Source organism: Nicotiana attenuata, unplaced genomic scaffold (assembly GCF_001879085.1).
Source record: "Nicotiana attenuata strain UT unplaced genomic scaffold, NIATTr2, whole genome shotgun sequence".
NCBI lineage: Eukaryota > Viridiplantae > Streptophyta > Magnoliopsida > Solanales > Solanaceae > Nicotiana > Nicotiana attenuata.
Genome location: NW_017670311.1, coordinates 295186 through 306823, shown reverse-complemented (window position 1 = coordinate 306823; position 11638 = coordinate 295186).

The following is an 11638-nucleotide window of genomic DNA, read 5'->3' as shown; positions in this document are numbered from 1 at the left end:
TAGGAACTTGCACTTGTTGAAGTTGAGCTTTGGCTAGTTGATTCATAGTGGTGGTCAACTCGGCAATTGCTTGCCCATGATCATGTAATTCATTATGCAAGTGAATCACATTTGGATCACCTTGAGGAACGTTTACTCTACTTTGCCATGCCAATGAAGTATCCGCCATTTCATCAAGAATCTCACAAGCTTTCGCATACGACGTTGTCATAAAATTTCCACTGGCAAGTTGGTTGACCTCGCATTGATTTGTAGTATTGATCCCTCTATAGAAAGTTTGTTGAATCATAGCCTCCGTCATGTCATTGTTCGGGCACTCTTTCACCATAGTACGGTACCTCACCCATATCTCATGCAAAGGCTCATTGGGTTCTTGTTTGAAAGCTAGAATCCCATCCCTAAGAGTTGCCATATGCCCGTGAGAAAAGAACTTGGAAATGAATTTCTTGTCCAATTCATCCCATGTATGAATAGAATGATTTGGCAACCTCTCTAACCAATCCAAGGCCTTCCCGCGTAGAGAGAAAGGGAATAGCCTCAACCTCAAAGCATCCTCAGAGACATTTGTCTGTTTACTCCCCCAGCAAGTGTCAACAAACCCTTTCAAGTGCTTGTATGCATTTTGATTCGAAGCCATAGTGAAGAATCCCCGTTGTTCCAACAGTGTAAGCATGACATTTGTGATTTGAAAGTTTCCCGCCCTAATGCGGGGCGGGACTATGGAACTTGCGTATCCTTCATTCAGCAACACCCAGTGTGGAGCCGCTCTTTGTGGAGGAGGGGGTGAAACGGGAACATTGTGTTGAGGCGGTCGGCCTCGTCTATTTGCTTGAGGTTAAAGAGGAACCTCTTCAACTTGGTCATCATCCCCGTCATCCCCAATGGCATGTTTCCAAGAGGATCATTGTTGTTGAGAGCCATTGTATCACCTACAATTGTTTCATAAAACGAATAGTAACACGGAAGGAAAGGAAGACAAATCACAAACAAAATCAAATATATAGCTAAATCTGTTTTTAGCTCCCCGACAAGCGCCAAAATTGATGTCGCCCAAGTTCACACCTCATATTGGGGTTGTGAAGCGGTCGATTCAATTATAATTACCCAACTGGGAGTCGGGATCGATTCCTCAGGGGCGTAGATTGGCTTAGGTATATACTCGGACTAAGCGTATAATGTGTCCAAAATGCACTTCCACATACTTTGTTGTTTTTGTCTATTTCTAAATTAAGCTATTAATTGCAAATGTAAAACTAGAGAATGATATTTTTGATGTTGTTTTTCAAGTTTGTAAAAAATCTAGGGTTGCGACTTCCACCTAGGTATTTGCCTAACGGGTTGTGGGCTTTAGAGCAGGTTTCGTTGGTCGGGGCGTAATATAGCAATCAACACACAATTACCCACTCAATACCTCTCGGTAATAGAGTGGTTTTGCCCGATTTGGCTTCTCAAGTCCAAATGGGTAATTCACAAAACAGTTAGTAGATACTCAAGTCGGGTTTTACTATCTCTAGATTCAACCCTTTAATTGGGACTATCAATTTCTTGAGTTCACCCCAATTTCTTGTTAGCCAAGTTTTCCTAGACGTAGTCTCTCTTTCTCAAGTAGAGACTAAGTCAAATAGGCTTGAATCAATATTTGCAACCATTAATTCTATAGTTAAAGCAAGAACTAGGCTAAATATTACACACCCAACATAAAAAATCCCTAAATCAAACACCCATTAAGTACCACAATAGGGTTGGGTCACAACCCTAGCTAGAAATTTAGCTACTCATAGAGAAAAATGAAGAAATTAAAGAAGAAAAGAAGATTAAAATGATAAAGAGATAAAAATCCAATGTAAAATAGACAAGCTATCATAAAATTTCCTAAAGCAGTAAATAAAAACGGCTCCCAACTTTCAGATGTTCAAACTTAACCTAATTTTGTCAAAAAAGACTATTTCTACACAGCTGAAATTTTCGGACAAAATTGCCATTTCAGAGGTTCTGCGCCAAACAATTCTATGTGCGGTCTGCACTTTGATGCAGGTCTTGACAGAAGGGACTTCTGCGGCCGCACAATTCTGAATTGCGGCTGCACTTCTTAAATTCTGCGGACCGCACTCTTTAGCTCTGCGACCGCACAATTATAGTGCGGTCCGCACTTCTTGATGGACCAAGACTGGGAACTCTCTGATCTTCAACATCTGGAGCCGCACAATTATTGTGCGGTCCGCACTTTGCAAAGCTTTTCTGACAGAGGTCCTTCATGATATGCGGCCGCAGACAAGATTCTGCGATCCGCACTTTGGCCTTTCTGCTTGGTTTTAGTCCTTGTCTAAAAATACTCCTTCTTGAGTTGAATTTCATCAATTTGGCTCATTTTCCAATACTCCTTCAAGAAAGCATATTTTATCAGTTTTCAGGAATACCTTTAACATTTTTGAGCTAAGACGAAAGTAAAAAAGGCGTAAATAAGTAGTCAAAATCCCCACTTATCAGGGGGTAAGTTGTGATACCATATCATAGCTCCTTTTGATAGGGTTTCTATGAACTTTTTCAGCAGTACAGATCCGATCTCATCATCTTCCAAGTCGTTCCCCTTGATGGCGTACGTGTAGGAGGTCACATGTTCATTTGGGTAAGTTGTTCCGTCGTACTTGGGAATTTCGAGCATGCAGAACTTCTTTGGGATCGGCTTCGGAGCTGCACTTGGAGGGAAAGATTTTTGAACAAACTTTTGGAATCTAGGCTTTTCAATATCAATGGTGCTCCCGGGATTTGATCGACCTTGGAGTTGTAGGTCTCCATTTTTTTTTCATTGGCCTCGATTTTCTTTTCTCCCATTTCTACCCATTTTGTCAATTCCTCGAGCATCTTTATTATCTCCAGGTTGGTCCCGGATTCAGCTTCATTTGGCTCCGTGGCTAAATCATTTTTGCAAGTGTTTCCCTGGGATGGCTCGGGCTCAACTCTGCTGGGGGCGTGGCTTTGGTTTTGCAATTGGGCTATTGCTGCATGTTGAGCATGTAGCATTTCGATGATCACCCGCAAGTTGATCCCATCTCCTTCACCTTCGCGTGTATTTTAGGCTACTGATCGGACTCCTGCACGAACTCTATTCTTAGGATCAGTAGGCAAATTTGCGTTAATGGCCACGTGCATTAGCGTCGATCGGGTTCGCAGCCGGAATTTCGTTGGGATCGGCAGGGGGCACCTCGTTACCGGGCACCATGTTAATGTTCTCGCCATGGTGGCCAAACTCAGCATCCATGTTTAGAGGGGCAGCTTGAGAGTTCGACATTTTAAATTCTGAATTGAAATCAAAAACACTTCAAAGAGCAAGTGTGAAGTAAGGTGTGTTATAGAAATTTGTATCAAATCACTACTACTATCCTTAGCCCCACAGTAGGCGCCAAACTGTTTACCCTCAAAATCGGATAACAATTGAATTTGTAAGTGGTTTTAAGGATACGCGGATTAATTTGATACAAGCGATAAATTGAGCTAGATTGAATAAATAAAGATAGTAAATTCAAACCACGCGAGGAGGATGGTTCCAGCCTCGGTGTAACGTTCACCCTTGATCCGGACTCACAGTAGCCAATATTGATGAACAAGAAAAAAGAGCTTTTGATAACAGTAAAAATGTTAGTATATTGCTTTTGAATACGTGTTGCAATGTGTCTAATGAATTATCAGCCCCCCTTTATATAGTAGGGGAGTCCTACTCTAGGTGCAACTCCATAAAAGGTCAAAAATCTTCTGTTAACTGATTGTCGATTCTTCATCGATACGTGCCGAGATCCACGCCGTGATATCCAGCCAGTTGCAGATATTACGGCCTTCTGTTGGTTGTGCTTGATTGCCCGACAATATTCTCCGAAGTCTTTTAGGGTTAAGACCAATCCCGGATCATGACCCCGATATCTCGAGGGTGGGCGTCATGCCCCCGGACTCTGACTCAATGAGACTCTTGCCTTGATTCCGATCCCTTGTCATCATGTCTCGAGCTTGGTTTATCTTACCGGAGACCGGGATATACCAAGCCCGATTTTACCCGTATACAAATTCTCTTTGTCAATTCATCAATAATCTAAAAACATACCGACATTAAGCCTTGCTCTATATGTTCAATTATTAAGTCATAATCTTAATAAGACAAGTTCTGTAATATTGGGCTACAGAATGGACCAAGCCAAAACCTAAATATATTTCGATAATAGAAGCAAAACAAAATAAATAGATTTGGACAAAAATATCCTAATGACCAGCCATTAAAGGGCCTAGGATTGACAGAACAAGTATTACGTATATTCAAATACATAATTTACAGAGATATATCGCCTTATTTAACTAGTGGATGTTGACTGCATTCCGATTTCTCATAAGACCATCCAGCTGATGAAAACTGTATAATAAAGTCATTTTTCTTTGTTCTATAACGGAAAAGTCATTATATTTTTGTCATTTCACTTATAAAATCATTTTTCTTTATTTTGTAACTAAAAAATCACTTTGTTTTTTTATTTCACCTACAAAGTCACTCTACAAACTCGGTGATATTTTTAATTGCTTTAGTTGATACAGCTATTATTTTTGGAGTTTTATTTAATATCCACCGTTCTGTGTAAATAATACTTAGAGCCCGTTTGGCTTAGCTGATTTAGAGTAGCTGATAAGCATTAGGTGTTGATAAACACTTTAAAGTGCTGAAACTGATTTAAAAAATAAGCAGTTACGTGTTTGGATAAAAGTGCTGGAATTAATAATATGCAGCTGAAGAACCGGGTATACGAAGAGTTTTGTTTTAAAAAGAAGTATTTTAGGGATAGAATAGTAAATATTTTGGTCAAACTTAAAGTGCTTATAAGCTGAAATTTGATAAGTTGGGGGAGACCAACTTATGGCTTTTGGCTTATTTTTGGCTTATAAGCACTTAACTTATAAGCACTTTTAATTTTACCAAACGCGTAGATAAGCCAAAAAGTGCTTATAAGCCAGTTTGACCAACTTATAAGCTTAGCCAAACGCCCTCTTACACTATTAATTAGGTTAAGATTACTTGTCGCTAGCTTTTGGAGTACCTGACAGTGTAAATCTTTTTTTTTTTTACCACTTTAGATGTATATAAGTTAAAACTCTTTTCTAAGCCAAAACTTTTTTCTCAAAATAAATAGCCACCCATTATTACCGTTTGTTACTGACCTGCTCCAATGACCTGATATGGCTTCTTCTCTTTCTCTCTCCTTTTAGACGACTTAAGGCTTTTTCTCAGTTTAGTCCAAATTTTAACTTTTGACGATGGAAATTGATAGTGGATCGAGAAGAAAAATCAAGGAATCTCAAACAAACTCCAACTCATATATTGTTTTTCGATTCAAACAACAAATAGTCAAAAGACAAAAATAAACCCTAGATGAGAATGTATCTTTTGTTACGTAATAAATTTTAAAGGATAACTCGGATCATTGGAGCGGTTCAATAAAATGGTTATTATGGGTGGCTTTTTATTTTTATAACTCTGGCTTAAAAAAATTATCACATCAGCTAAAGCCACTAAAAGTTTCACCTGAATGTGAAAAGTAATAATTTATAAGTGAAATGATAAAAACAGAAAGTAATTTTCTATTACGGAATAAAGAAAAATAACTTTATAGGTGCAATGGCAAAAACAAAGTGACTTTTCATTACTAAACAAAGAAATATGACTTTGTAGGTGAAATGGAAAAAATAGAGCGACTCTTTAGTTACAAAACAAAGAAAAGTGAATTGTAGTTGAAATGGCAAAATAAAGTGACATTTTAGTTACAAAAAAGAAAACTAACTTTTTCTTATAATTTGCATTACTTGCCCGACCTTCTGATAAATAAAAACATTCTAACATTTTAGTGTAAATTAACAAGGTTTATTCAAATTATTTTAGGACCATTGTTCTGTAAGGGTTGATTCTTGCTTGAAACGGTAGATTCAGTATAGTCTAATGTCTGGCGCCACAAAAAACATCTCTAATGCTAGTTCCTGGACATGGACGCTGAGATTTACAATCTTATTTTGGTTGCAATTTGAAGTTGTGAAGACCAGTTCCAACCACCAAGTTTGTCCAACTTGTTGGGTTCATTGAACTCAAAATGCGTAAAATCCAAGTTGCTAGTAATTGTAGAATTATATATTAAAAAATCCTAAATTTCCGTCGGAAATTGGCTCGTGGGAAAGAGATTTTCGACGGAAAAGTCCGTTGAAACGTTTCTGATGAGCCAATTAGTGCTAAGACATGCATGTTACTGCAACAAGTGGAAGAGTGATTGAATTTTTGAATTGTTTGTAGAATCAGTCTAGGAAACATTCTCCAAACCCTTTAAGTTTGTTGAATTAAATACACCAACAATATGCATGTTGTAGACTTCAAAACAGTTTGTATTCTATAGGTACTTCATGAGAAAGAGGCATAGTTATTATATCATGCAATACCAAAGAGGATTCAAGTTTAAGTGAAACTATCCATACCCACCAGCCAAATCCGTATTAGAATTCACTTGCCGGCATATCGCTTCCTACACGCGACTTCGGCTTTGTTGCTTCTTGGTTGCTCTTCCTTAAGTAGAATTTCCTTGATCAGATTTTGGCCCATACAGTTAGTCCCTTCGCCTATCAGGTTCGCCTTTGGGCGAGCTCGGTGGGCGGACTTCGCTAGTTGCACCTTTTGAGGAATCTGAGCATATTGGTCGAAGAGTGACCCTTCATAGTGAGATGACGATGTGATGTTTCGGGAGCCATACCGGACCGTTCTGTTAGTTTGAAATGATGTCACCCTATCATGCGTCATTATGACGCACGTTCCCTATACACTACTAGAAATCCGGTAAATACCGACCAAAAAAACTGATCAACTTTGGTCGGTTAAGGCCAATTACCGACCAAAACTCGACCAAATACGCTTGGACGGTATTTTGATGGTCATTTAAATATACCGACCAAAGTTGGTCGGGAAATTACCGACCAAAGTTGGTCGAAAATTACCGACCAACGTTAGTCAGTAAATTAAATTCAAAAAAAAATATTGCAAAAAAAATCGACCAAAGTTGGTCGGTATTTTAATTATGTAATCAAAAGAGTCACTCTGGGAATCGAACTGGGGTGTGTACTGTGGCAGGATACTATTCTACCACTAGACTATTGGGGCATTTTGTTTTGAGATTGTCTTTTTTTTTTATTTATACTCTTTAATTGTATTTTCGCACGAAAATAACCGACCAAAGTTGGTCGATTTTATTAAAAAATAAAATTTCCGACCAAAGTTGGTCGGTTTTTTAAAATGATCAGCCGAATTTACCGACCAAAGTTGGTCGGTTTTTTTAAGATTAATTTTTATTTAATTGCAAAAACCAACCAAAGTTGGTCGGTTTCTTGAAAAATAAATTTTGCGGGACTCACAAATAGTTTCCCGCATTTTTGAGCCAAAGAAAACTGACCAAAGTTGGTCGGTTTCGTAAAAAAAAATTAAAAATTAAAATATTTTAAAAAACCGACCAAAGTTGGTCGGTTTTTGCCGAATTTCTAGTAGTGATACGTTATGTCATTTCCCGTGCCTCCTCTGCTTTGGAATTAACGTGGCGGCATTTGGTTTTCCCGCTTGGGATGTTTGCATTCTTACAAATAGAGGAGAGAATTCTTCATTTGGGGTTGCTGAGTTTTCTGCATATTATTCAAAAGACTCCAGGTTTTTCTTTCCTCCTTCCTCAGGTTCTTACATTTCCACTCGTTTTTCTTTCGAAGTTCCTTGCCACTGTTACTCCCTCCATTCCAGCTCCTATCGTCTGCATAACCAAAGAAGCATGGCTAGTATACCTTTTACTTCCGATAGAATCGTCGGCACCGTTGCATCGGGAATGGGTGTGACATCCCATGAAGAAGGGACGGCCATTGTAGAAGATGAAAACTTTCCCACCGTGGATGAGATAATTCCACGCTCGGGGAAAGCCAGGATTGATTTCAAGCATTTACCTGACGCCGATCATGAGCTTGTTGTTTCCGTAATGGACGCCACGGCACTTGCTGCGCTTAAGGCCAGGTGGATAAATCCCGATCATGTTGAACTCGTTCCCGCGGATAGAGACGTCGTGCAGGTACATCACCCAGGGTACTGCGTGTTTTATGGGTACCCGTTTGTCATTGGTTACACACTCCCCCTTCATTACCTTTCGGAAGACTTTTTTCGTTATTACGGGGTGTGCCCGGCTCAGCTCTCGCCATATATATACAAACTTTTCCTCATGCTCACCAAGTACGCGGAATTGGCTGGCCGGGGGTTTCTCTTAGCCACTTGCTTCACCTCTTCGTGCTCAGTTTTTACAGGGGTACTATGATACATCTTCGTCACCGTGGGACCAAGGGATTGGTGGTGAAGATGGATGACAAGACCAATCGCCGTTTTGGGGAGAACTTCTTCTTTGTGAGGACGGAGCATGTTGTGTCAAATCCTAGCAGATTTCCTGAGGAGTGGAATTTTGCCCGTAAGTGTCTTTTCGTAGATACATATCGTTTTTAGATAGCGGCTTCTCGTTGTCCCCTTTTGGTGAATTGATTGTTCTTTTTCCTTCTATTTCACAGCCGAAAAGGCACCTCCCCTGCTAGTCGCTGATATTCGTGAGAGGGTGAGTTAAGTTTTGCCTTACACGATGGGGATTCGTGCATGGTCGCCGTTCCACGAGAGATTCGGATGTAGACCTTCAGTTGGGGAGTCATATCGTTTTGCTTTTAGGTGCTTTGTCCTTTGCTGTGTTTTCATTTTTTATTTAATCTTCTTTCTTTGGTAGGTCGACGGGGCACGAGGAGGGTGAGGGCTCTGGTGCCTGCTTTTCGTCAGTCGAGTCTCACGCACCTGCACCGATTGCGGCTGCACGTGAGATCGTTCAGACCGCCACTGCTTTATAGACTACGGCCCCTCCCGTGCTTGGCCGTCGTGAGGATGCTCGTCAGGCTGAGACCCCGCTTCCCGTGGTTCATTTGGTGGACAAGTTATCTCAAGACAACGGCGAAGAGGCTTCGTTAAAGAGGCGAAGAGTAAGCGCCGACGGGGTACCCGAGACCGGGGGCCCTCCGAGGAGTGAGCCCGTGTTGGCAGTGCCTGAGTCCGCTGGTGATGCCAATTTAGGCGAGGAGACTGTATCCCCCTCGGGCGTGGAGGTGGTGCCTGCTTCTGGCATGGAAGAATCTATCATGGTAGAGGGGCAGAACTCGGAGGCCGTTGCCGTTATTCCGCGTGGTCCATCGACTTCGCAACAAGCCTGTGCTTCCTCTTCGGTCAGCGAGAGGGCAAAGGGCGTAGTCGTAGATGACTATGAATCTGGTTCGGATATTGACCCTGAGGACATAAGAATGTTTGAGGATTGATTAACTCGGGTGGAGGCGGGGACAGACGATTCCTCCCGCGTGATCGAGATTGCCCCCGAGTGTGACTTGTTGGAGGACACAGTGAGCCTGGTGCCTTAATTTTCCCTTCTTTGTTCCGCTACTGAGAGCAGGTCCCTTCAGGAGATCCATGATGCCGGCCTATCAGGGGGCGTAACCGGAATGGCTTTGAGGGTTAGTCTATTGCTTTTTTCGTTTTACATCCCCTATTCTTGCTAATTTTTTCTTTCTGTTCTCTTTTCTTTCTTCTGCCTTTATTTTGGAGACAGAGAGTATCCTCCGCGAGGAGAGGCGGGTCGCCGTTTTTTAGAAAGTGGTTTCAAAATATCACCGATTCCGTGACAAGTGTCGCGAGATGCATGCACGACTCAGGGCGGACAGCAATCCTCAGTCCCTTCGGGAGGAGTTGGAACGTAAAGATGAGGACCTGATGCGGTCCATGAGTAGATGCAGCGAACTCGAGGGGCTGTTTATGGCTAAGGAAGAAGAGCTCGAGGTGGGCAAGGGTGTTGCAGCTGAGTGTGTTGACCTTCAGGCGAAGGTAGTGGCCCTGTGGGCGGAGCTTGAGCAGAGTGATGTTAGGGTCGTCGGTTTAAGTGCTGAATTGGCAGAGAAGGTGACCAAATTGGGAGGGAAGGCGACCGAGCTGGAGAGGGTTGAAGGAACCCGAGTAGCGGCCTTAGCGAAGGTCCTGCCTCTATTGACGTTCGTCGCCCTTTGTACGAGATGTGGGTTCAAACTGAGGCTCAGCGGGATATATATAAGGGTTTGTTGGCAGTGAGGAAGGTCTCTGAGGTCGCTTTCAAATAGGCTCGAGCTAAAGCGCGTGAGGCCCGGCTTGCCTGTGGTTATGATCCTTCGACGCCGGAAGCTGGTGAAGTTGATGAGGCCGAGGATGGGCTTGCTTTTGATGAGGAACATTCTGATTGAGAGGGTGTTGGTGGAGGTGAGGCTGATGAACCGAGCGGAGAGTGAGATGACGGTGTGAACGTGGATAATGCTGAATGAAGCTGTTGCATTTGATTTTTTTCCTTCTCTACTTAGTTTTTTTTTTTTTGTACTTGGTTGGGTGCCTCCCCCCCCCCCCCCCAAATTTTTGGTCCTTTGTAAGACACTCTTTCTTTTCTTTAAATAAAGTAGTTGGTTTGTCCTTGATCGTATGCCTTTGGCCTTTCCTTCTTTTTTAAATTTCTTGGATTTTCTCGTAATAAGTCCCTGACTTTTGGTAGTTAACTTGAGCGAGGTCAGATTTGACCTGCTAATTCGATCGAGGTCAGATTTGACCTACTAATTTGAGCGAGGTTGAATTTCATCTCGTTAATTCGAGCGAGGTCGAATATTGTCTTGTTATTTCGAGCGAGGTCAGATTTGACCCGCTAATTCAAGTGAGGTCAAATTTTGTCTAGAAAATTAATTCAAGTGAGAATATGCATATTTCCTTTGCGTCGGCGTGGTTGTGTGCATTTGGCGTCGTGTAGGAATGTCCTACTACTTTGTTTATTCATTGGAGGATATTACACATTTCCATTCGATCCGTGCATACATTCGAGGAGTCCCAGTCTGTCTAGTCCCTTCATTGCTCGGCCTATAGAAGTAGTCGATAGGCAGAGCGATGAATGTCTTGCTCAAGCTCCGGGACGTCTCAACGTGCGGACGAGATCGAATTTCAGTTAATTATACCGTTGCATAGTTGCTTTGGCGAGCGCGTAGGTGAGTTTTACGCACTTGTGTTCTATCTGCATGCTGGAGAGATTCACATTTATCCGGACCGGTGACCCAGTCCGGTCTACACAGGTCTTTCCCTTTATGGCGTTTAAGCACCGACTTGTCGGATAGGGAGGTTTACTCGGCTGTTACCTGCATGATGGTATGGTGCGGAATGTTTTGCTTGTGCGTTGTTTTGATGGCGTTTGTTCCTTGTTCGCACATCTGGGAGAACGTCCCTGTTCTCATCCTCATCCAGAAAGAAAGATAACGAGTTAAACCCAAACGAAATCGTTTGTTACCTTGACCTGATTGGTTGGCGTGGGGAGAGGGACGTTGTAGAACGAACTCTTTGCCCCATACTCGAATGTTGGCTTTAGATTGGATCTCAGCCTCGCATTTAGCTTTGCCGCTAGTTGAGTCTGGACATCTTGGCAACTTCACCCGTCGGGATCTCGAGTTCGAGTCTCGGTCCGGTCCGATCCGATCCATGGTGCACAAGAATGAGGGAAACATAAATTATACTTGGTATATACGG